The 15,873-nt window shown below is 54.2% G+C and overlaps 59 non-coding genes across 59 annotated transcripts; all 59 read left to right on the top strand.

Annotated features, from left to right (window-relative positions):
• The first annotated feature begins 168 nt into the window (after nucleotides 1–168).
• Nucleotides 169–242, top strand: TRNAN-GUU (transfer RNA asparagine (anticodon GUU)). Its single transcript has one exon. It is a non-coding gene; the product is annotated as a tRNA-Asn (tRNA).
• A 75-nt stretch (nucleotides 243–317) lies between these two features.
• On the top strand, nucleotides 318–391 carry TRNAN-GUU (transfer RNA asparagine (anticodon GUU)). Its single transcript has one exon. It is a non-coding gene; the product is annotated as a tRNA-Asn (tRNA).
• A 224-nt stretch (nucleotides 392–615) lies between these two features.
• Nucleotides 616–689, top strand: TRNAN-GUU (transfer RNA asparagine (anticodon GUU)). The gene has a single exon. It is a non-coding gene; the product is annotated as a tRNA-Asn (tRNA).
• A 75-nt stretch (nucleotides 690–764) lies between these two features.
• On the top strand, nucleotides 765–838 carry TRNAN-GUU (transfer RNA asparagine (anticodon GUU)). Its single transcript has one exon. It is a non-coding gene; the product is annotated as a tRNA-Asn (tRNA).
• A 372-nt stretch (nucleotides 839–1,210) lies between these two features.
• TRNAN-GUU (transfer RNA asparagine (anticodon GUU)) lies at nucleotides 1,211–1,284 on the top strand. Its single transcript has one exon. It is a non-coding gene; the product is annotated as a tRNA-Asn (tRNA).
• A 75-nt stretch (nucleotides 1,285–1,359) lies between these two features.
• On the top strand, nucleotides 1,360–1,433 carry TRNAN-GUU (transfer RNA asparagine (anticodon GUU)). The gene has a single exon. It is a non-coding gene; the product is annotated as a tRNA-Asn (tRNA).
• Nucleotides 1,434–1,508: 75 nt separating this feature from the next.
• Nucleotides 1,509–1,582, top strand: TRNAN-GUU (transfer RNA asparagine (anticodon GUU)). Its single transcript has one exon. It is a non-coding gene; the product is annotated as a tRNA-Asn (tRNA).
• Nucleotides 1,583–1,657: 75 nt separating this feature from the next.
• TRNAN-GUU (transfer RNA asparagine (anticodon GUU)) lies at nucleotides 1,658–1,731 on the top strand. The gene has a single exon. It is a non-coding gene; the product is annotated as a tRNA-Asn (tRNA).
• A 224-nt stretch (nucleotides 1,732–1,955) lies between these two features.
• On the top strand, nucleotides 1,956–2,029 carry TRNAN-GUU (transfer RNA asparagine (anticodon GUU)). The gene has a single exon. It is a non-coding gene; the product is annotated as a tRNA-Asn (tRNA).
• A 75-nt stretch (nucleotides 2,030–2,104) lies between these two features.
• TRNAN-GUU (transfer RNA asparagine (anticodon GUU)) lies at nucleotides 2,105–2,178 on the top strand. Its single transcript has one exon. It is a non-coding gene; the product is annotated as a tRNA-Asn (tRNA).
• Nucleotides 2,179–2,253: 75 nt separating this feature from the next.
• TRNAN-GUU (transfer RNA asparagine (anticodon GUU)) lies at nucleotides 2,254–2,327 on the top strand. Its single transcript has one exon. It is a non-coding gene; the product is annotated as a tRNA-Asn (tRNA).
• A 75-nt stretch (nucleotides 2,328–2,402) lies between these two features.
• Nucleotides 2,403–2,476, top strand: TRNAN-GUU (transfer RNA asparagine (anticodon GUU)). Its single transcript has one exon. It is a non-coding gene; the product is annotated as a tRNA-Asn (tRNA).
• Nucleotides 2,477–2,551: 75 nt separating this feature from the next.
• Nucleotides 2,552–2,625, top strand: TRNAN-GUU (transfer RNA asparagine (anticodon GUU)). The gene has a single exon. It is a non-coding gene; the product is annotated as a tRNA-Asn (tRNA).
• Nucleotides 2,626–2,700: 75 nt separating this feature from the next.
• TRNAN-GUU (transfer RNA asparagine (anticodon GUU)) lies at nucleotides 2,701–2,774 on the top strand. The gene has a single exon. It is a non-coding gene; the product is annotated as a tRNA-Asn (tRNA).
• Nucleotides 2,775–2,849: 75 nt separating this feature from the next.
• TRNAN-GUU (transfer RNA asparagine (anticodon GUU)) lies at nucleotides 2,850–2,923 on the top strand. The gene has a single exon. It is a non-coding gene; the product is annotated as a tRNA-Asn (tRNA).
• Nucleotides 2,924–3,147: 224 nt separating this feature from the next.
• Nucleotides 3,148–3,220, top strand: TRNAN-GUU (transfer RNA asparagine (anticodon GUU)). Its single transcript has one exon. It is a non-coding gene; the product is annotated as a tRNA-Asn (tRNA).
• A 438-nt stretch (nucleotides 3,221–3,658) lies between these two features.
• On the top strand, nucleotides 3,659–3,732 carry TRNAN-GUU (transfer RNA asparagine (anticodon GUU)). Its single transcript has one exon. It is a non-coding gene; the product is annotated as a tRNA-Asn (tRNA).
• A 76-nt stretch (nucleotides 3,733–3,808) lies between these two features.
• Nucleotides 3,809–3,882, top strand: TRNAT-GGU (transfer RNA threonine (anticodon GGU)). The gene has a single exon. It is a non-coding gene; the product is annotated as a tRNA-Thr (tRNA).
• Nucleotides 3,883–3,956: 74 nt separating this feature from the next.
• Nucleotides 3,957–4,030, top strand: TRNAN-GUU (transfer RNA asparagine (anticodon GUU)). Its single transcript has one exon. It is a non-coding gene; the product is annotated as a tRNA-Asn (tRNA).
• A 76-nt stretch (nucleotides 4,031–4,106) lies between these two features.
• On the top strand, nucleotides 4,107–4,180 carry TRNAN-GUU (transfer RNA asparagine (anticodon GUU)). Its single transcript has one exon. It is a non-coding gene; the product is annotated as a tRNA-Asn (tRNA).
• Nucleotides 4,181–4,549: 369 nt separating this feature from the next.
• On the top strand, nucleotides 4,550–4,623 carry TRNAN-GUU (transfer RNA asparagine (anticodon GUU)). Its single transcript has one exon. It is a non-coding gene; the product is annotated as a tRNA-Asn (tRNA).
• Nucleotides 4,624–4,991: 368 nt separating this feature from the next.
• On the top strand, nucleotides 4,992–5,065 carry TRNAN-GUU (transfer RNA asparagine (anticodon GUU)). The gene has a single exon. It is a non-coding gene; the product is annotated as a tRNA-Asn (tRNA).
• Nucleotides 5,066–5,140: 75 nt separating this feature from the next.
• TRNAN-GUU (transfer RNA asparagine (anticodon GUU)) lies at nucleotides 5,141–5,214 on the top strand. Its single transcript has one exon. It is a non-coding gene; the product is annotated as a tRNA-Asn (tRNA).
• A 75-nt stretch (nucleotides 5,215–5,289) lies between these two features.
• On the top strand, nucleotides 5,290–5,363 carry TRNAN-GUU (transfer RNA asparagine (anticodon GUU)). The gene has a single exon. It is a non-coding gene; the product is annotated as a tRNA-Asn (tRNA).
• A 224-nt stretch (nucleotides 5,364–5,587) lies between these two features.
• On the top strand, nucleotides 5,588–5,661 carry TRNAN-GUU (transfer RNA asparagine (anticodon GUU)). Its single transcript has one exon. It is a non-coding gene; the product is annotated as a tRNA-Asn (tRNA).
• Nucleotides 5,662–5,737: 76 nt separating this feature from the next.
• TRNAN-GUU (transfer RNA asparagine (anticodon GUU)) lies at nucleotides 5,738–5,811 on the top strand. Its single transcript has one exon. It is a non-coding gene; the product is annotated as a tRNA-Asn (tRNA).
• Nucleotides 5,812–6,179: 368 nt separating this feature from the next.
• On the top strand, nucleotides 6,180–6,253 carry TRNAN-GUU (transfer RNA asparagine (anticodon GUU)). The gene has a single exon. It is a non-coding gene; the product is annotated as a tRNA-Asn (tRNA).
• A 75-nt stretch (nucleotides 6,254–6,328) lies between these two features.
• On the top strand, nucleotides 6,329–6,402 carry TRNAN-GUU (transfer RNA asparagine (anticodon GUU)). The gene has a single exon. It is a non-coding gene; the product is annotated as a tRNA-Asn (tRNA).
• Nucleotides 6,403–6,477: 75 nt separating this feature from the next.
• On the top strand, nucleotides 6,478–6,551 carry TRNAN-GUU (transfer RNA asparagine (anticodon GUU)). The gene has a single exon. It is a non-coding gene; the product is annotated as a tRNA-Asn (tRNA).
• Nucleotides 6,552–6,626: 75 nt separating this feature from the next.
• On the top strand, nucleotides 6,627–6,700 carry TRNAN-GUU (transfer RNA asparagine (anticodon GUU)). Its single transcript has one exon. It is a non-coding gene; the product is annotated as a tRNA-Asn (tRNA).
• A 373-nt stretch (nucleotides 6,701–7,073) lies between these two features.
• Nucleotides 7,074–7,147, top strand: TRNAN-GUU (transfer RNA asparagine (anticodon GUU)). The gene has a single exon. It is a non-coding gene; the product is annotated as a tRNA-Asn (tRNA).
• Nucleotides 7,148–7,223: 76 nt separating this feature from the next.
• On the top strand, nucleotides 7,224–7,297 carry TRNAN-GUU (transfer RNA asparagine (anticodon GUU)). Its single transcript has one exon. It is a non-coding gene; the product is annotated as a tRNA-Asn (tRNA).
• A 222-nt stretch (nucleotides 7,298–7,519) lies between these two features.
• Nucleotides 7,520–7,593, top strand: TRNAN-GUU (transfer RNA asparagine (anticodon GUU)). Its single transcript has one exon. It is a non-coding gene; the product is annotated as a tRNA-Asn (tRNA).
• Nucleotides 7,594–7,669: 76 nt separating this feature from the next.
• TRNAN-GUU (transfer RNA asparagine (anticodon GUU)) lies at nucleotides 7,670–7,743 on the top strand. Its single transcript has one exon. It is a non-coding gene; the product is annotated as a tRNA-Asn (tRNA).
• Nucleotides 7,744–7,817: 74 nt separating this feature from the next.
• Nucleotides 7,818–7,893, top strand: TRNAN-GUU (transfer RNA asparagine (anticodon GUU)). The gene has a single exon. It is a non-coding gene; the product is annotated as a tRNA-Asn (tRNA).
• A 72-nt stretch (nucleotides 7,894–7,965) lies between these two features.
• Nucleotides 7,966–8,039, top strand: TRNAN-GUU (transfer RNA asparagine (anticodon GUU)). The gene has a single exon. It is a non-coding gene; the product is annotated as a tRNA-Asn (tRNA).
• Nucleotides 8,040–8,553: 514 nt separating this feature from the next.
• On the top strand, nucleotides 8,554–8,627 carry TRNAN-GUU (transfer RNA asparagine (anticodon GUU)). Its single transcript has one exon. It is a non-coding gene; the product is annotated as a tRNA-Asn (tRNA).
• Nucleotides 8,628–8,701: 74 nt separating this feature from the next.
• TRNAN-GUU (transfer RNA asparagine (anticodon GUU)) lies at nucleotides 8,702–8,775 on the top strand. Its single transcript has one exon. It is a non-coding gene; the product is annotated as a tRNA-Asn (tRNA).
• A 74-nt stretch (nucleotides 8,776–8,849) lies between these two features.
• Nucleotides 8,850–8,923, top strand: TRNAN-GUU (transfer RNA asparagine (anticodon GUU)). The gene has a single exon. It is a non-coding gene; the product is annotated as a tRNA-Asn (tRNA).
• A 368-nt stretch (nucleotides 8,924–9,291) lies between these two features.
• TRNAN-GUU (transfer RNA asparagine (anticodon GUU)) lies at nucleotides 9,292–9,365 on the top strand. The gene has a single exon. It is a non-coding gene; the product is annotated as a tRNA-Asn (tRNA).
• A 75-nt stretch (nucleotides 9,366–9,440) lies between these two features.
• On the top strand, nucleotides 9,441–9,514 carry TRNAN-GUU (transfer RNA asparagine (anticodon GUU)). The gene has a single exon. It is a non-coding gene; the product is annotated as a tRNA-Asn (tRNA).
• Nucleotides 9,515–9,738: 224 nt separating this feature from the next.
• TRNAN-GUU (transfer RNA asparagine (anticodon GUU)) lies at nucleotides 9,739–9,812 on the top strand. The gene has a single exon. It is a non-coding gene; the product is annotated as a tRNA-Asn (tRNA).
• A 75-nt stretch (nucleotides 9,813–9,887) lies between these two features.
• Nucleotides 9,888–9,961, top strand: TRNAN-GUU (transfer RNA asparagine (anticodon GUU)). Its single transcript has one exon. It is a non-coding gene; the product is annotated as a tRNA-Asn (tRNA).
• Nucleotides 9,962–10,037: 76 nt separating this feature from the next.
• Nucleotides 10,038–10,111, top strand: TRNAN-GUU (transfer RNA asparagine (anticodon GUU)). Its single transcript has one exon. It is a non-coding gene; the product is annotated as a tRNA-Asn (tRNA).
• A 74-nt stretch (nucleotides 10,112–10,185) lies between these two features.
• Nucleotides 10,186–10,259, top strand: TRNAN-GUU (transfer RNA asparagine (anticodon GUU)). The gene has a single exon. It is a non-coding gene; the product is annotated as a tRNA-Asn (tRNA).
• A 76-nt stretch (nucleotides 10,260–10,335) lies between these two features.
• On the top strand, nucleotides 10,336–10,409 carry TRNAN-GUU (transfer RNA asparagine (anticodon GUU)). Its single transcript has one exon. It is a non-coding gene; the product is annotated as a tRNA-Asn (tRNA).
• A 74-nt stretch (nucleotides 10,410–10,483) lies between these two features.
• Nucleotides 10,484–10,557, top strand: TRNAN-GUU (transfer RNA asparagine (anticodon GUU)). Its single transcript has one exon. It is a non-coding gene; the product is annotated as a tRNA-Asn (tRNA).
• A 76-nt stretch (nucleotides 10,558–10,633) lies between these two features.
• Nucleotides 10,634–10,707, top strand: TRNAN-GUU (transfer RNA asparagine (anticodon GUU)). The gene has a single exon. It is a non-coding gene; the product is annotated as a tRNA-Asn (tRNA).
• A 74-nt stretch (nucleotides 10,708–10,781) lies between these two features.
• TRNAN-GUU (transfer RNA asparagine (anticodon GUU)) lies at nucleotides 10,782–10,855 on the top strand. Its single transcript has one exon. It is a non-coding gene; the product is annotated as a tRNA-Asn (tRNA).
• Nucleotides 10,856–10,931: 76 nt separating this feature from the next.
• TRNAN-GUU (transfer RNA asparagine (anticodon GUU)) lies at nucleotides 10,932–11,005 on the top strand. The gene has a single exon. It is a non-coding gene; the product is annotated as a tRNA-Asn (tRNA).
• A 223-nt stretch (nucleotides 11,006–11,228) lies between these two features.
• Nucleotides 11,229–11,302, top strand: TRNAN-GUU (transfer RNA asparagine (anticodon GUU)). The gene has a single exon. It is a non-coding gene; the product is annotated as a tRNA-Asn (tRNA).
• A 224-nt stretch (nucleotides 11,303–11,526) lies between these two features.
• On the top strand, nucleotides 11,527–11,600 carry TRNAN-GUU (transfer RNA asparagine (anticodon GUU)). The gene has a single exon. It is a non-coding gene; the product is annotated as a tRNA-Asn (tRNA).
• Nucleotides 11,601–11,817: 217 nt separating this feature from the next.
• On the top strand, nucleotides 11,818–11,891 carry TRNAN-GUU (transfer RNA asparagine (anticodon GUU)). The gene has a single exon. It is a non-coding gene; the product is annotated as a tRNA-Asn (tRNA).
• Nucleotides 11,892–12,113: 222 nt separating this feature from the next.
• On the top strand, nucleotides 12,114–12,187 carry TRNAN-GUU (transfer RNA asparagine (anticodon GUU)). Its single transcript has one exon. It is a non-coding gene; the product is annotated as a tRNA-Asn (tRNA).
• A 74-nt stretch (nucleotides 12,188–12,261) lies between these two features.
• On the top strand, nucleotides 12,262–12,335 carry TRNAN-AUU (transfer RNA asparagine (anticodon GUU)). Its single transcript has one exon. It is a non-coding gene; the product is annotated as a tRNA-Asn (tRNA).
• Nucleotides 12,336–12,706: 371 nt separating this feature from the next.
• On the top strand, nucleotides 12,707–12,780 carry TRNAN-GUU (transfer RNA asparagine (anticodon GUU)). The gene has a single exon. It is a non-coding gene; the product is annotated as a tRNA-Asn (tRNA).
• A 378-nt stretch (nucleotides 12,781–13,158) lies between these two features.
• Nucleotides 13,159–13,232, top strand: TRNAN-GUU (transfer RNA asparagine (anticodon GUU)). The gene has a single exon. It is a non-coding gene; the product is annotated as a tRNA-Asn (tRNA).
• A 74-nt stretch (nucleotides 13,233–13,306) lies between these two features.
• On the top strand, nucleotides 13,307–13,380 carry TRNAN-GUU (transfer RNA asparagine (anticodon GUU)). The gene has a single exon. It is a non-coding gene; the product is annotated as a tRNA-Asn (tRNA).
• A 520-nt stretch (nucleotides 13,381–13,900) lies between these two features.
• Nucleotides 13,901–13,976, top strand: TRNAN-GUU (transfer RNA asparagine (anticodon GUU)). Its single transcript has one exon. It is a non-coding gene; the product is annotated as a tRNA-Asn (tRNA).
• Nucleotides 13,977–15,873: the final 1,897 nt, after the last annotated feature.

Here is a 15,873-nt window from a genome sequence, read left to right as displayed (position 1 = left end):
GTAAGAGAGCAGAACGATATCCTCCGTGGCGCAGTCTGCTAGCTCGTTGGGTTGTTAACCGAAAGGTTGGAGGTTCCAGCCCTCCCGGGGGCGAGGTGTCGCTTCTTTTTTCTTTGCGCTCATAGCTTTGATGGAATGTTCTTACGGGCGTGAGAGAGCAGGACGATTGCCTCCGTGGCGCAATCGGATAGCGCGTTCGGCTGTTAACCGAAAGGTTGGAGGTTCGAGCCCTCCCGGGGGCGTTGTCTCGCTTCTTTTTTCTTTGCGCTGATAGCTTTGATGGAATGTTCTGACGGTCGTGAGAGAACAGGACGATCGCCTCCGTGGCGCAATCGGATAGCGCGTTCGGCTGTTAACCGAAAGGTTGGAGGTTCGAATCCTCCCAGGAGCGTTGTCTCGCTTCTTTTTTCTTTGCGCGGATAGCTTTCATGGAATGTTCTGACGGTCGTGAGAGAGCTGGACGATTGCCTCCGTGGCGCAATCGGATAGCGCGTTCGGATGTTAACCGAAAGGTTGCAGGTACGAGCCCTCCCGGGGGCGTTGTCTCGCTTGTTTTCTCTTTGCGCTGATAGCTTTGATGGAATATACTGACGGGTGTGAGAGAGCTGGACGATCGCCTCCGTGGTGCAATCGGATAGCGCGTTCGGCTGTTAACCGAAAGGTTGGAGGTTCGAGCCCTCCCGGGGGCGTAGTCTCGCTTCTTTTTTCTTTGCGCTGATAGCTTTGATGGAATGTTCTTACGGGCGTGAGAGAGCAGGACGATTGCCTCCGTGGCGCAATCGGATAGCGCGTTCGGCTGTTAACCGAAAGGTTGGAGGTTCGAGCCCTCCCGGGGGCGTTGTCTCGCTTCTTTTTTCTTTGCGCTGATAGCTTTGATGGAATGTTCTGACGGTGGTGAGAGAGCAGCACGATTGCCTCCGTGGCGTAATCGGCTAGCGCATTCGGCTGTCAACCTAAAGGTTGGATGTTAGAGCCCTCCCGGTGGCGGTGTGTCGCTATTTTTTTTCTTTGCGCTGATAGCATAGAAAAAAGTTCTGACGGTGGTAAGAGAGCAGAACGATATCCTCCGTGGCGCAGTCGGCTAGCTCGTTGGGTTGTTAACCGAAAGGTTGGAGGTTCGAGCCCTCCCGGTACGAGGTGTCGCTTATTTTTTCTTTGCGCTGATAGCTTTGATGGAATATACTGACGGTTGTGAGAGAGCTGGACGATTGCCTCCGTGGCGCAATCGGATAGCGCGTTCGACTGTTAACCGAAAGGTTGGAGGTTCGAGCCCTCCCGGGGGCGTTGTCTCACTTCTTTTTTCTTTGCGCTGATAGCTTTGATGGAATGTTCTTACGGGCGTGAGAGAGCAGGACGATTGCCTCCGTGGCGCAATCGGATAGCGCGTTCGGCTGTTAACCGAAAGGTTGGTGGTTTGAGCCCTACCGGGGGCGAGGTGTCGCTTCTTTTTTCTTTGCGCTGATAGCTTTGATGGAATATACTGACGGTCGTGAGAGAGCTGGACGATTGCCTCCGTGGCGCAATCGGATAGCGCGTTCGGCTGTTAACCGAAAGGTTGGAGGTTCGAGCCCTCCCGGGGGCGTTGTCTCGCTTCTTTTTTCTTTACGCTGATAGCTTTGATGGAATGTTCTGACGGTCGTGAGAGAACAGGACGATCGCCTCCGTGGCGCAATCGGATAGCGCGTTCGGCTGTTAACCGAAAGGTTGGAGGTTCGAGTCCTCCCAGGGGCGTTGTCTCGCTTCTTTTTTCTTTGCGCGGATAGCTTTGATGGAATGTTCTGACGGTCGTGAGAGAGCTGGACGATTGCCTCCGTGGCGCAATCGGATAGCGCGTTCGGATGTTAACCGAAAGGTTGCAGGTACGAGCCCTCCCGGGGGCGTTGTCTCGCTTCTTTTTTCTTTGCGCTGATGGCTTTGATAGAATGTTCTGACGGTCGTGAGAGAGCAGGACGATTGCCTCGGTGGCGCACTCGGCTAGCTCGTTCGGCTGTTAACCGAAAGGTTGGAGGTTCGAGCCCTCCCGGGGGCGTTGTCTCGCTTGTTTTCTCTTTGCGCTGATAGCTTTGATGGAATGTTCTGACGGTCGTGAAAGAGCAGGACGATCGCATCCGTGGCGCAATCGGATAGCGCGTTCGGCTGTTAACCGAAAAGTTGGAGGTTCGAGCCCTCCCGGGGGCGTTGTCTCGCTTCTTTTTTCTTTGCGCTGATAGCTTTGATGGACATTTCTGACGGTCGTGAGAGAACAGGACGATCGCCTCCGTGGCGCAATCGGATAGCGCGTTCGGCTGTTAACCGAAAGGTTGGAGGTTCGAGTCCTCCCAGGGGCGTTGTCTCGCTTCTTTTTTCTTTGTGCTGATAGCTTTGATAGAATGTTCTGACGGTCGTGAGAGAGCAGGACGATTGCCTCCGTGGCGCAATCGGATAGCGCGTTCGGCTGTTAACCGAAAGGTTGGAGGTTCGAGCCCTCCCGGGGGCGTTGTCTCGCTTCTTTTTTCTTTGCGCTGATAGCTTTGATGGAATATACTGACGGGCGTGAGAGAGCTGGACGATCACCTCCGTGGTGCAATCGGATAGCGCGTTGGGCTGTTGACCGAAAGGTTGGAGGTTCGAGCCCTCCCGGGGGCGTTGTCTCGCTTCTTTTTTCTTTGCGCTGATAGCTTTGATGGAATGTTCTGACGGTCGTGAAAGAGCAGGACGATCGCCTCCGTGGCGCAATCGGATAGCGCGTTCGGCTGTTAACCGAAAGGTTGGAGGTTCGAGCCCTCCCGGGGGCGTTGTCTCGCTTCTTTTTTCTTTGCGCTGATAGCTTTGATGGAATGTTCTGACGGTCGTGAGAGAACAGGACGATCGCCTCCGTGGCGCAATCGGATAGCGCGTTCGGCTGTTAACCGAAAGGTTTGAGGTTCGAGTCCTCCCAGGGGCGTTGTCTCGCTTCTTTTTTCTTTGCGCGGATAGCTTTGATGGAATGTTCTGACGGTCGTGAGAGAGCTGGACGATTGCCTCCGTGGCGCAATCGGATAGTGCGTTCGGATGTTAACCGAAAGAATGCAGGTACGAGCCCTCCCGGGGGCGTTGTCTCGCTTTTGTTTTCTTTGCGCTGATAGCTTTGATAGAATGTTCTGACGGTCGTGAGAGAGCAGGACGATTGCCTCTGTGGCGCAATCGGATAGCGCGTTCGGCTGTTAACCGAAAGGTTGGAGGTTCGAGCCCTTCTGGGGCGTTGTCTCGCTTCTTTTTTCTTTGCGCTGACCCGCAGGTCGCGGGTTCGATTCCCGGCTGCGGCGGCTGCATTTCCGATGGAGGCGATAATGTTGTAGGCCCGTGTACTCAGATTTGGGTGCACGTTAAAGAACCCCAGGTGGTCAAAATTTCCGGAGCCCTCCACTACGGCGTCTGTCATAATCAATCAAATGGTGGTTTTGGGACGTTAAACCCCACAAATCAATCATTTTCTTTGCGCTGATAGCTTTGGTGGAATATACTGACGGTCGTGAGAGAGCTAGACGATCGCCTCCGTGGTGCAATCAGATAGCGCGTTGGCCTGTTGACCGAAAAGTTGGAGGTTCGATCCCTCCAGGGGGCGTTGTCTCGGTTCTTTTTTCTTTGCGCTGATAGCTTTGATGGAATGTTCTGACGGTCGTGAAAGAGCAGGACGATCGCCTCCGTGGCGCAATCGGATAGCGCGTTCGGCTGTTAACCGAAAGGTAGGAGGTTCGAGCCCTCCCGGGGGCGTTGTGTCGCTTTTTTCTTTCTTTGCGCTGATAGCTTTTGAGAAATGTTCGGACGGTAGCAAGAGGGCGGCACGACTGCCTCCTTGGCGCATTTGGCTAGCGCGTTCGGCTGGTAACCGAAAGGTTGAAGGTTCGAGCCCTCCCGGGGGCGTTGTGTCGCTTTTTTTTCTTTGCACCTATAGCTTTGGAGAAATGTTCTGACGGTGGCAAGAGAGCAGCACCACTGCCTCAGTGGCACAATTGGCTAGCGCGTTCGGCTGTTAACCGAAAGGTTGGAGGTTCGAGCCCTCCCGGTGGCGTTGTGTCGCTTTTTTCTTTCTTTGCGCTGATAGCTTTTGAGAAATGTTCGGACGGTAGCAAGAGAGCGGCACGACTGCCTCCGTGGCGCAATTGGCTAGCGCGTTCGGCTGTTAACCGAAAGGTTGGAGGTTCGAGCCCTCCCGGGGGTGTTGTGTCGCTTTTTTTCTTTGCGCTGACAGCTTTAGAGAAATGTTCTGACGGTGGTGAGAGAGCAGTACTACTGCCTCCGTGGCGCAATTGGCTGTCGCATTCGGCTGTTAACCGAAAGGTTGGAGGTTCGAGCCCTCCCGGGGCGGTGTGTCGCTTTTCTTTTCTTTGCGCTGCTGGCTTTTGAAAAATAATCGGACGGTAGCAAGAGAGCGGCACGACTGCCTCCGTGGCGCACTTGGCTAGCGCGTTCGGCTGTTTACCCTAAGGTTGGAGGTTCGAGCCCTCCCGGCGGCGGTGTGTCCCTTTTTTTCCTTTGCGCTGATAGCTTTGGAGAAATGTTCTGACGGTGGTGAGAGAGTAGCGCGACTGCCTCCGTGGCGCACTTGGCTAGCGCGTTCGGTTGTTGACCGAAAGGTTGGAGGTTCGAGCCCTCCCGGGGGCGAGGTGTCGCTCTTTTTTCTTTGCACTGACAGCTTTGGAGAAATGCTCTGACGGTGGTAAGCGAGCAGCACGACTGCCTCCATGGCGCAATTGGCTAGCGCGTTCGCCTGTTAACCAAAACGTTGGAGGTTCGAACCCTCCCGGGGGCGTTGTCTCGCTTCTTTTTTCTTTGCGCTGATAGCTTTGATGAAATGTTCTGACGGTGGTGCGAGAGCAGCACGATTACCTCCGTGGCGGAATCGCTAGCGCGTGCAGCTGTTTACCGAAAGGTTGGAGGTTCCAGCCCTCCCGGGGGTGGTGTGTCGCTTTTTTTTTTGCGCTGACAGCTTTGGAGAAATGTTCTGACGGTGGTGAGAGAGCAGCACGACTGCCTCCGTGGCGCAATTGGCTAGCGCGTTCGGTTGTTAACCGAAAGGTTGGAGGTTTGAGCCCTCCCGGGGGCGAGGTGTCGCTTCTTTTTTCTTTGCGCTCATAGCTTTGATGGAATGTTCTTACGGGCGTGAGAGAGCAGGACGATTGCCTCCGTGGCGCAATCGGATAGCGCGTTCGGCTGTTAACCGAAAGGTTGGAGGTTCGAGCCCTCCCGGGGGCGTTGTCTCGCTTCTTTTTTCTTTGCGCTGATAGCTTTGATGGAATGTTCTGACGGTCGTGAAAGAACAGGACGATCGCCTCCGTGGCGCAATCGGATAGCGCGTTCGGCTGTTAACCGAAAGGTTGGAGGTTCGAGTCCTCCCGGGGGCGTTGTGTCGCTTTTTTCTTTCTTTGCGCTGATAGCTTTTGAGAAATGTTCGGACGGTAGCAAGAGGGCGGCACGACTGCCTCCTTGGCGCATTTGGCTAGCGCGTTCGGCTGTTAACCGAAAGGTGTAAGGTTCGAGCCCTCCCGGGGGCGTTCTGTCGCTTTTTTTTCTTTGCACCTATAGCTTTGGAGAAATGTTCTGACGGTGGCAAGAGAGCAGCACCACTGCCTCCGTGGCGCAATTGGCTAGCGCGTTCGGCTGTTAACCGAAAGGTTGGAGGTTCGAGCCCTCCCGGTGGCGTTGTGTCGCTTTTTTCTTTCTTTGCGCTGATAGCTTTGGAGAAATGTTCTGACGGTGGTGAGAGAGTAGCGCGACTGCCTCCGTGGCGCACTTGGCTTGCGCGTTCGGTTGTTGACCGAAAGGTTGGAGGTTCGAGCCCTCCCGGGGGCGAGGTGTCGCTTTTTTTTTCTTTGCACTGACAGCTTTGGAGAAATGCTCTGACGGTGGTAAGCGAGCAGCACGACTGCCTCCATGGCGCAATTGGCTAGCGCGTTCGCCTGTTAACCAAAACGTTGGAGGTTCGAACCCTCCCGGGGGCGTTGTCTCGCTTCTTTTTTCTTTGCGCTGATAGCTTTGATGAAATGTTCTGACGGTGGTGCGAGAGCAGCACGATTACCTCCGTGGCGGAATCGGCTAGCGCGTGCAGCTGTTTACCGAAAGGTTGGAGGTTCCAGCCCTCCCGGGGGTGGTGTGTCGCTTTTTTTTGCGCTGACAGCTTTGGAGAAATGTTCTGACGGTGGTGAGAGAGCAGCACGACTGCCTCCGTGGCGCAATTGGCTAGCGCGTTCGGTTGTTAACCGAAAGGTTGGAGGTTCGAGCCCTCCCGGGGGCGAGGTGTCGCTTCTTTTTTCTTTGCGCTCATAGCTTTGATGGAATGTTCTTACGGGCGTGAGAGAGCAGGACGATTGCCTCCGTGGCGCAATCGGATAGCGCGTTCGGCTGTTAACCGAAAGGTTGGAGGTTCGAGCCCTCCCGGGGGCGTTGTCTCGCTTCTTTTTTCTTTGCGCTGATAGCTTTGATGGAATGTTCTGACGGTCGTGAGAGAACAGGACGATCGCCTCCGTGGCGCAATCGGATAGCGCGTTCGGCTGTTAACCGAAAGGTTGGAGGTTCGAGTCCTCCCAGGGGCGTTGTCTCGCTTCATTTTTCTTTGCGCGGATAGCTTTGATGGAATGTTCTGACGGTCGTGAGAGAGCTGGACGATTGCCTCCGTGGCGCAATCGGATAGCGCGTTCGGATGTTAACCGAAAGGTTGGAGGTTCGAGCCCTCCCGGGGGCGAGGTGTCGCTTTTTTTTCTTTGCACTGACAGCTTTGGAGAAATGCTCTGATGGTGGTAAGCGAGCAGCACGACTGCCTCCATGGCGCAATTGGCTAGCGCGTTCGCCTGTTAACCGAAAGGTTGGAGGTTCGAGTCCTTCCAGGGGCGTTGTGTCGCTTTTTTCTTTCTTTGCGCTGATAGCTTTTGAGAAATGTTCGGACGGTAGCAAGAGGGCGGCACGACTGCCTCCTTGGCGCATTTGGCTAGCGCGTTCGGCTGTTAACCGAAAGGTTGAAGGTTCGAGGCCTCCCGGGGGCGTTCTGTCGCTTTTTTTTTCTTTGCACCTATAGCTTTGGAGAAATGTTCTGACGGTGGCAAGAGAGCAGCACCACTGCCTCCGTGGCGCAATTGGCTAGCGCGTTCGGCTGTTAACCGAAAGGTTGGAGGTTCGAGCCCTCCCGGTGGCGTTGTGTCGCTTTTTTCTTTCTTTGCGCTGATAGCTTTTGAGAAATGTTCGGACGGTAGCAAGAGAGCGGCACGACTGCCTCCGTGGCGCAATTGGCTAGCGCGTTCGGCTGTTAACCGAAAGGTTGGAGGTTCGAGCCCTCCTGGGGGTGTTGTGTCGCTTTTTTTTCTTTGCGCTGACAGCTTTGGAGAAATGTTCTGACGGTGGTGAGAGAGCAGTGCTACTGCCTCGGTGGCGCAATTGGCTATCGCATTGGGCTGTTAACCGAAAGGTTGGAGGTTCGAGCCCTCCCGGGGCGGTGTGTCGCTTTTCTTTTCTTTGCGCTGATAGCTTTTGAGAAATAATCGGACGCTAGCAAGAGAGCGGCACGACTGCCTCCGTGGCGCAATTGGCTAGCGCGTTCGGCTGTTAACCGAAAGGTTGGAGGTTCGAGCCCTCCCGGTGGCGTTGTGTCGCTTTTTTCTTTCTTTGCGCTGATAGCTTTTGAGAAATGTTCGGACGGTAGCAAGAGAGCGGCACGACTGCCTCCGTGGCGCAATTGGCTAGCGCGTTCGGCTGTTAACCGAAAGGTTGGAGGTTCGAGCCCTCCCGGGGGTGTTGTGTCGCTTTTTTTTCTTTGCGCTGACAGCTTTGGAGAAATGTTCTGACGGTGGTGAGAGAGCAGTACTACTGCCTCCGTGGCGCAATTGGCTATCGCATTCGGCTGTTAACCGAAAGGTTGGAGGTTCGAGCCCTCCCGGGGCGGTGTGTCGCTTTTCTTTTCTTTGCGCTGCTGGCTTTTGAGAAATAATCGGACGGTAGCAAGAGAGCGGCACGACTGCCTCCGTGGCGCAATTGGCTAGCGCGTTCGGCTGTTAACCGAAAGGTTGGAGGTTCGAGCCCTCCCGGGGGTGTTGTGTCGCTTTTTTTTCTTTGCGCTGACAGCTTTGGAGAAATGTTCTGACGGTGGTGAGAGAGCAGTACTACTCCCTCCGTGGCGGAATCGGCTACCGCGTTCGGCTGTTTACCGTAAGGTTGGAGGTTCGAGCCCTCCCGGCGGCGGTGTGTCCCTTTTTTTCCTTTGCGCTGATAGCTTTGGAGAAATGTTCTGACGGTGGTGAGAGAGTAGCGCGACTGCCTCCGTGGCGCACTTGGCTAGCGCGTTCGGCTGTTTACCGTAAGGTTGGAGGTTCGAGCCCACCCGGGGGCGAGGTGTCGCTTTTTTTTCTTTGCGCTGACAGCTTTGGAGAAATGTTCTGACGGTGGTGAGAGAGCAGCACGATTGCCTCCGTGGCGGAATCGGCTAGCGCGTGCAGCTGTTTACCGAAAGGTTGGAGGTTCCAGCCCTCCCGGGGGTGGTGTGTCGCTTTTTTTTGCGCTGACAGCTTTGGAGAAATGTTCTGACGGTGGTGAGAGAGCAGCACGACTGCCTCCGTGGCGCAATTGGCTAGCGCGTTCGGCTGTTAACCGAAAGGTTGGAGGCTCGAGCCCTCCCGGGGGTGTTGTGTCGCTTTTTTTTCTTTGCGCTGACAGCTTTGGAGAAATGTTCTGACGGTGGTGAGAGAGCAGTACTACTGCCTCCGTGGCGCAATTGGCTAGCGCGTTCGGCTGTTTACCGTAAGGTTGGAGGTTCGAGCCCTCCCGGCGGCGGTGTGTCCCTTTTTTTCCTTTCCGCTGATAGCTTTGGAGAAATGTTCTGACGGTGGTGAGAGAGTAGCGCGACTGCCTCCGTGGCGCACTTGGCTAGCGCGTTCGGTTGTTGACCGAAAGGTTGGAGGTTCGAGCCCTCCCGGGGGCGAGGTGTCGCTTTTTTTTCTTTGCACTGACAGCTTTGGAGAAATGCTCTGACGGTGGTAAGCGAGCAGCACGACTGCCTCCATGGCGCAATTGGCTAGCGCGTTCGCCTGTTAACCAAAACGTTGGAGGTTCGAACCCTCCCGGGGGCGTTGTCTCGCTTCTTTTTTCTTTGCGCTGATAGCTTTGATGAAATGTTCTGACGGTGGTGCGAGAGCAGCACGATTACCTCCGTGGCGGAATCGGCTAGCGCGTGCAGCTGTTTACCGAAAGGTTGGAGGTTCCAGCCCTCCCGGGGGTGGTGTGTCGCTTTTTTTTTGCGCTGACAGCTTTGGAGAAATGTTCTGACGGTGGTGAGAGAGCAGCACGACTGCCTCTGTGGCGCAATCGGATAGCGCGTTCGGCTGTTAACCGAAAGGTTGGAGGTTCGAGCCCTCCCGGGGGCGTTGTCTCGCTTCTTTTTTCTTTGCGCTGATAGCTTTGATGGAATGTTCTGACGGTCGTGAGAGAACAGGACGATCGCCTCTGTGGCGCAATCGGATAGCGCGTTCGGCTGTTAACCGAAAGGTTGGAGGTTCGAGTCCTCCCAGGGGCGTTGTCTCGCTTCTTTTTTCTTTGCGCGGATAGCTTTGATGGAATGTTCTGACGGTCGTGAGAGAGCTGGACGATTGCCTCCGTGGCGCAATCGGATAGCGCGTTCGGATGTTAACCGAAAGATTGCATGTACGAGCCTTCCCGGGGGCGTTGTCTCGCTTGTTTTCTCTTTGCGCTGATAGCTTTGATGGAATATACTGACGGGCGTGAGAGAGCTGGACGATCGCCTCCGTGGTGCAATCGGATAGCGCGTTGGGCTGTTGACCGAAAGGTTGGAGGTTCGAGCCCTCCCGGGGGCGTTGTCTCGCTTCTTTTTTCTTTGCGCTGATAGCTTTGATGGAATGTTCTGACGGTCGTGAAAGAGCAGGACGATCGCCTCCGTGGCGCAATCGGATAGCGCGTTCGGCTGTTAACCGAAAGGTTGGAGGTTCGAGCCCTCCCGGGGGCGTTGTGTCGCTTTTTTCTTTCTTTGCGCTGATAGCTTTTGAGAAATGTTCGGACGGTAGCAAGAGGGCGGCACGACTGCCTCCTTGGCGCATTTGGCTAGCGCGTTCGGCTGTTAACCGAAAGGTTGAAGGTTCGAGCCCTCCCGGGGGCGTTCTGTCGCTTTTTTTTCTTTGCACCTATAGCTTTGGAGAAATGTTCTGACGGTGGCAAGAGAGCAGCACTACTGCCTCCGTGGCGCAATTGGCTAGCGCGTTCGGCTGTTAACCGAAAGGTTGGAGGTTCGAGCCCTCCCGGTGGCGTTGTGTCGCTTTTTTCTTTCTTTGCGCTGATAGCTTTTGAGAAATGTTCGGACGGTAGCAAGAGGGCGGCACGACTGCCTCCTTGGCGCATTTGGCTAGCGCGTTCGGCTGTTAACCGAAAGGTTGGAGGTTCGAGCCCTCCCGGGGGTGTTGTGTCGCTTTTTTTTCTTTGCGCTGACAGCTTTGGAGAAATGTTCTGACGGTGGTGAGAGAGCAGTACTACTGCCTCCGTGGCGCAATTGGCTATCGCATTCGGCTGTTAACCGAAAGGTTGGAGGTTCGAGCCCTCCCGGTGGCGTTGTGTCGCTTTTTTCTTTCTTTGCGCTGATAGCTTTTGAGAAATGTTCGGACGGTAGCAAGAGAGCGGCACGACTGCCTCCGTGGCGCAATTGGCTAGCGCGTTCGGCTGTTAACCGAAAGGTTGGAGGTTCGAGCCCTCCCGGGGGTGTTGTGTCGCTTTTTTTTCTTTGCGCTGACAGCTTTGGAGAAATGTTCTGACGGTGGTGAGAGAGCAGTACTACTGCCTCCGTGGCGCAATTGGCTATCGCATTCGGCTGTTAACCGAAAGGTTGGAGGTTCGAGCCCTCCCGGTGGCGTTGTGTCGCTTTTTTCTTTCTTTGCGCTGATAGCTTTTGAGAAATGTTCGGACGGTAGCAAGAGAGCGGCACGACTGCCTCCGTGGCGCAATTGGCTAGCGCGTTCGGCTGTTAACCGAAAGGTTGGAGGTTCGAGCCCTCCCGGTGGCGTTGTGTCGCTTTTTTCTTTCTTTGCGCTGATAGCTTTTGAGAAATGTTCGGACGGTAGCAAGAGAGCGGCACGACTGCCTCCTTGGCGCATTTGGCTAGCGCGTTCGGCTGTTAACCGAAAGGTTGAAGGTTCGAGCCCTCCCGGGGGTGTTGTGTCGCTTTTTTTTCTTTGCACTATAGCTTTGGAGAAATGTTCTGACGGTGGCAAGAGAGCAGCACCACTGCCTCCGTGGCGCAATTGGCTAGCGCGTTCGGCTGTTAACCGTAAGGTTGGAGGTTCGAGCCCTCCCGGTGGCGTTGTGTCGCTTTTTTCTTTCTTTGCGCTGATAGCTTTTGAGAAATGTTCGGACGGTAGCAAGAGAGCGGCACGACTGCCTCCGTGGCGGAATCGGCTACCGCGTTCGGCTGTTTACCGTAAGGTTGGAGGTTCGAGCCCTCCCGGCGGCGGTGTGTCGCTTTTTTTCCTTTGCGCTGATAGCTTTGGAGAAATGTTCTGACGGTGGTGAGAGAGTAGCGCGACTGCCTCCGTGGCGCACTTGGCTAGCGCGTTCGGCTGTTTACCGTAAGGTTGGAGGTTCGAGCCCTCCCGGGGGCGAGGTGTCGCTTTTTTTTCTTTGCGCTGACAGCTTTGGAGAAATGTTCTGACGGTGGTGAGAGAGCAGCACGATTGCCTCCGTGGCGGAATCGGCTAGCGCGTGCAGCTGTTTACCGAAAGGTTGGAGGTTCCAGCCCTCCCGGGGGTGGTGTGTCGCTTTTTTTGCGCTGACAGCTTTGGAGAAATGTTCTGACGGTGGTGAGAGAGCAGCACGACTGCCTCCGTGGCGCAATTGGCTAGCGCGTTCGGCTGTTAACCGAAAGGTTGGAGGTTCGAGCCCTCCCGGGGGTGTTGTGTCGCTTTTTTTTCTTTGCGCTGACAGCTTTGGAGAAATGTTCTGACGGTGGTGAGAGAGCAGTACTACTGCCTCCGTGGCGCAATTGGCTAGTGCGTTCGGCTGTTTACCGTAAGGTTGGAGGTTCGAGCCCTCCCGGCGGCGGTGTGTCCCTTTTTTTCCTTTGCGCTGATAGCTTTGGAGAAATGTTCTGACGGTGGTGAGAGAGTAGCGCGACTGCCTCCGTGGCGCACGTGGCTAGCGCGTTCGGTTGTTGACCGAAAGGTTGGAGGTTCGAGCCCTCCCGGGGGCGAGGTGTCGCTTCTTTTTTTTTGCGCTGATAGCTTTGATGGAATGTTCTGACGGTCGTGAGAGAGCTGGACGATTGCCTCCGTGGCGCAATCGGATAGCGCGTTCGGCTATTAACCGAAAGGTTGGAGGTTCTAGCCCTCCCGGGGGCGTTGTCTCGCTTCTTTTTTCTTTGCGCTGATAGCTTTGATGGAATGTTCTGACGGTCGTGCGAGAGCAGCACGATTGCCTCCGTGGTGCAATTGGCTCGCGCGTTAAGCTGTTAACCGAAAGGTTGGAGGTTCGAGCGCTCCCGTGGGCGTTGTCTCGCTTCTTTTTTCTTTGCGCTGATAGCTTTGATGGAATGTTCTGACGGTCGTGAAAGAGCAGGACGATTGCCGCCGTGGCGCAATCGGCTAGCGCGTTAGGCAGTTAACCGAAAGGTTGGAGGTTCGAGCCCTCCCGGAGGCGAGGAGTCGCTTTTTTTCTTTGCGCTGATAGCTTTGCAGAAAAGTTTTGACGGTGGTGAGAGAGCAGCACGACTGCCTTCGGGGCGCAATTGGCTAGCGCGTTCGGCTGTTAACCGAAAGGTTGGAGGTTCGAGCCCTCTTGGGGGCGTTGTCTCGCTTCTTTTTTCTTTATGCTGATAGCTTTGATGGAATGTTCTGACGGTGGTGAGAGAGTAGCACGATTGCCTCCGTGTCGCAATCGGCTAGCGCGTTCAGCTGTTTACCGAAAGGTTGGAGGTTCGAGCCCCCCCCCCCCCCCGCGGGCGGTGTGTCGCTTTTTTTCTTTGCGCTGATAGCTTTGGAGAAATGTTCTGATGGTGATGAGAGTACAGCTCGACTGCCTCCGGTGCGCATTTGGCTTACGCGATCGGCTGTTAACTGAAAGGTTGGAGGTTCGAGCCCTCCCGGGGACGTTGCGTCGCTTTTTTTTCTTTGCGCTGATAGCTTTGGAGAAATGTTCTGACGGTGGCAAGAGAGCAGCACGACTGCCTCCGTGGCGCAATTGGCTAGCACGTTCGGCTGTTAACCGAAAGGTTGGAGGTTCGAGCCCTCCGGGGGGCGTTGTGTCGCTTTTTTTTCTTTGCGCTGATAGCTTTGGAGAAATGTTCTGAGGGTGGCAAGAGGGGAGCATGACTGCCTCCGTGGCGCAATTGGCTAGCACGTTCGGCTGTTAACCGAAAGGTTGGAGGTTCGAGCCCTCCCGGGGGCGTTGTCTCGCTTCTTTTTTCTTTATGCTGATAGCTTTGATGGAATGTTCTGACGGTGGTGAGAGAGCAGCACGATTGCCTCCGTGTCGCAATCGGCTAGCGCGTTCAGCTGTTTACCGAAAGGTTGGAGGTTCGAGCCCCCCCCCCCGCGGGCGGTGTGTCGCTTTTTTTCTTTGCGCTGATAGCTTTGGAGAAATGTTCTGATGGTGATGAGAGTACAGCACGACTGCCTCCGTGGCGCAATTGTCTAGCGCGTTCGGCTGTTATCCGAAATGTTGGAGGTTCGAGCCCTCCCTGGGGATAGGTGTCGCTTTTTTTTCTTTGCGCTGACAGCTTTGGAGAAATGTTCTGACGGTGGCAAGAGAGCAGCACGATTGCCTCCGTGGTGCAATTGGCTCGCGCGTTTAGCTGTTAACTGAAAAGTTGGAGGTTCGAGCCCTACCGGGGGCGTTGTCTCGCTTCTTTTCTTGCGCTGATAGCATTGAAGAAAAGTTCTGACGGTGGTAAGAGAGCAGCACGACTGCCTCCGTGGCGCAATCAGCTAGCGCGTTCGGCTGTTAACCGAAAGGTTGGAGGTTCGAGCCCTCCCGGGGCGGTGTATCGCCTTTTAGGGGCGAAGCTTTCTTTAACGGCACTCTTTCGTCCCTTGTAGTTGTTGTAGTATTGTGTAACAAGTATAACATTTAGACCTCTAAGGTTGTGCCATTGAGATATTTCTTCTGTGCATTGTTGAACAATAAAAGACAGTTCTTAATGTACATGCCAATGGCTGCTAAGGGGGAATGAGAGACAGGAGAATTCGGCTTTTAGTTAATGCGCACGCTGCGAATTTTTCAATGTTATACAACGCACAGTAGACAAAAAAGGTTGCTACGTTATTCTCGCAGGGCGTAAGTTCCTATGTTTTAGAAAGGTTTAGCGAGCGTTGGGCCACAGTAACATGAATACAGTGAACTAGTATGTACCATGAACTCGAGGTGGTTAAAGGTTCGAAGTAGACACGAAGTGCAAGCCGCAAGAAAGTGTGCGTGTGCCTCCTCTCGTTCAGTCCTTGGAATGTCCGCTGGATGGTGGTGCTTCTATATGAGGAATATATGATGAAAAGATGCGAGATGGTGGTACTTGGAGTGTTGAATAGGAGGACGAACGGACACACAGACAGATGCATGGACGGACGCACGGATGGCTGCACGGACGGATGGACGCATAAACGGACGCAGGATCGGATGCATGGACTGAAGCTGGGACGGACGCACAGTTGAACGTGCGGACGCGCGGACGGGCGGATGGACGCACGGGCGGCCACACAGACGCTCGCATGGATGTGCGGAAGCAAGAACGAATGGACGGACGGATGCTTCGCCCCACTATCCATCATTCACTCCGTGGATAGGCTGCAATTTTTTAGCCTCATTTGCCTTCGGGTGATTCTTTTTTTTTTCAAATAATCTTTTGCAGGGAAACTTGAAATCCAGGTTATATCAAGTGGAGCTTGTCCAAGGCAGTCTTGCTCGTCCTTCACTGTTGCCGGAAGTGGTTACCCTTGGAGCATATGAAAAGAATCACCTATGGGCAGTGACGTACAAATATGAGGGGGCAAGAATAGTATGCGTGAGGAGGAATCATTCGACGCGAAAGATCATCGGGCTATGAGAGGCTTCTTCATGGCGTGCCAGATGAAGATGTGTCGAGTCACCTTAGCACCCTTCGGAAATGTGAACGAAATAAGCAGAGACAAGTGGAAGGTTCAGGGTTGCAATGACAGGATGAACCACGTGATGAGAGCATCTCCCTTCACCCCCACCCCCCTCCCCAATTTCTACAATCTCTCCGACTCCTTGAAACAGCCGCTATTTTGTGTATCGGTTTCACGTCCATCCTCATATTAACGAGGTTTAGTTCGTTGGCAAACTTATTTGAGTTTATGCATTACCGGAGGCCGTAGTGAGGCAGAGTGAGGTTGGATCGGTGGTGCCACCTAGTGGTGCCACGAATAGCCACCTAAAACATAAAAGTCGAGCGCAGAAAAAAAAACGATGAGGCACAAGAATACAAGTAGACAGCATGGAACGCGTTCTATCCTGTCTACTTGTTTTTCTGCGCCTCGTCGTTTGTTTTTGTTTTTTTGCGCTCGACTTTTATATTTAGACATGCACCAATTCCCCTAGCAACGCATTTTATTAACCGGTTAAGCATAGACATGGCCTCCGAGTTTGCGTGCTGGTGCGCAATCTCCATTAGTGGAACCCAACTGAAAATTAAGTCAGGGACGGTATAGATAACGTTAGTTGTACATTTTTTAGTGTAATGAAGTGGCTTTCTTAGGGAATTGATTAAAGTGAAGCGGACAAACATTGGGGGACCCTTAAGCTTCGCTTTTAAGAGTAGAACTCGATAGCGAAATCCAGCCCCTAGTGCACCTTTCAACCACTAGGTGCATTTTATTCATATGTTTTGTTACATACACACGCACGCACACAAACACGCACACAATA

This window comes from Rhipicephalus microplus, unplaced genomic scaffold, assembly GCF_043290135.1.
Source record: "Rhipicephalus microplus isolate Deutch F79 unplaced genomic scaffold, USDA_Rmic scaffold_45, whole genome shotgun sequence".
Classification (NCBI taxonomy): Eukaryota; Metazoa; Arthropoda; class Arachnida; order Ixodida; family Ixodidae; genus Rhipicephalus; species Rhipicephalus microplus.
The sequence above is the reverse complement of the archived record's forward strand: the minus strand, read 5'-3'. Positions and strand labels throughout refer to the sequence as shown.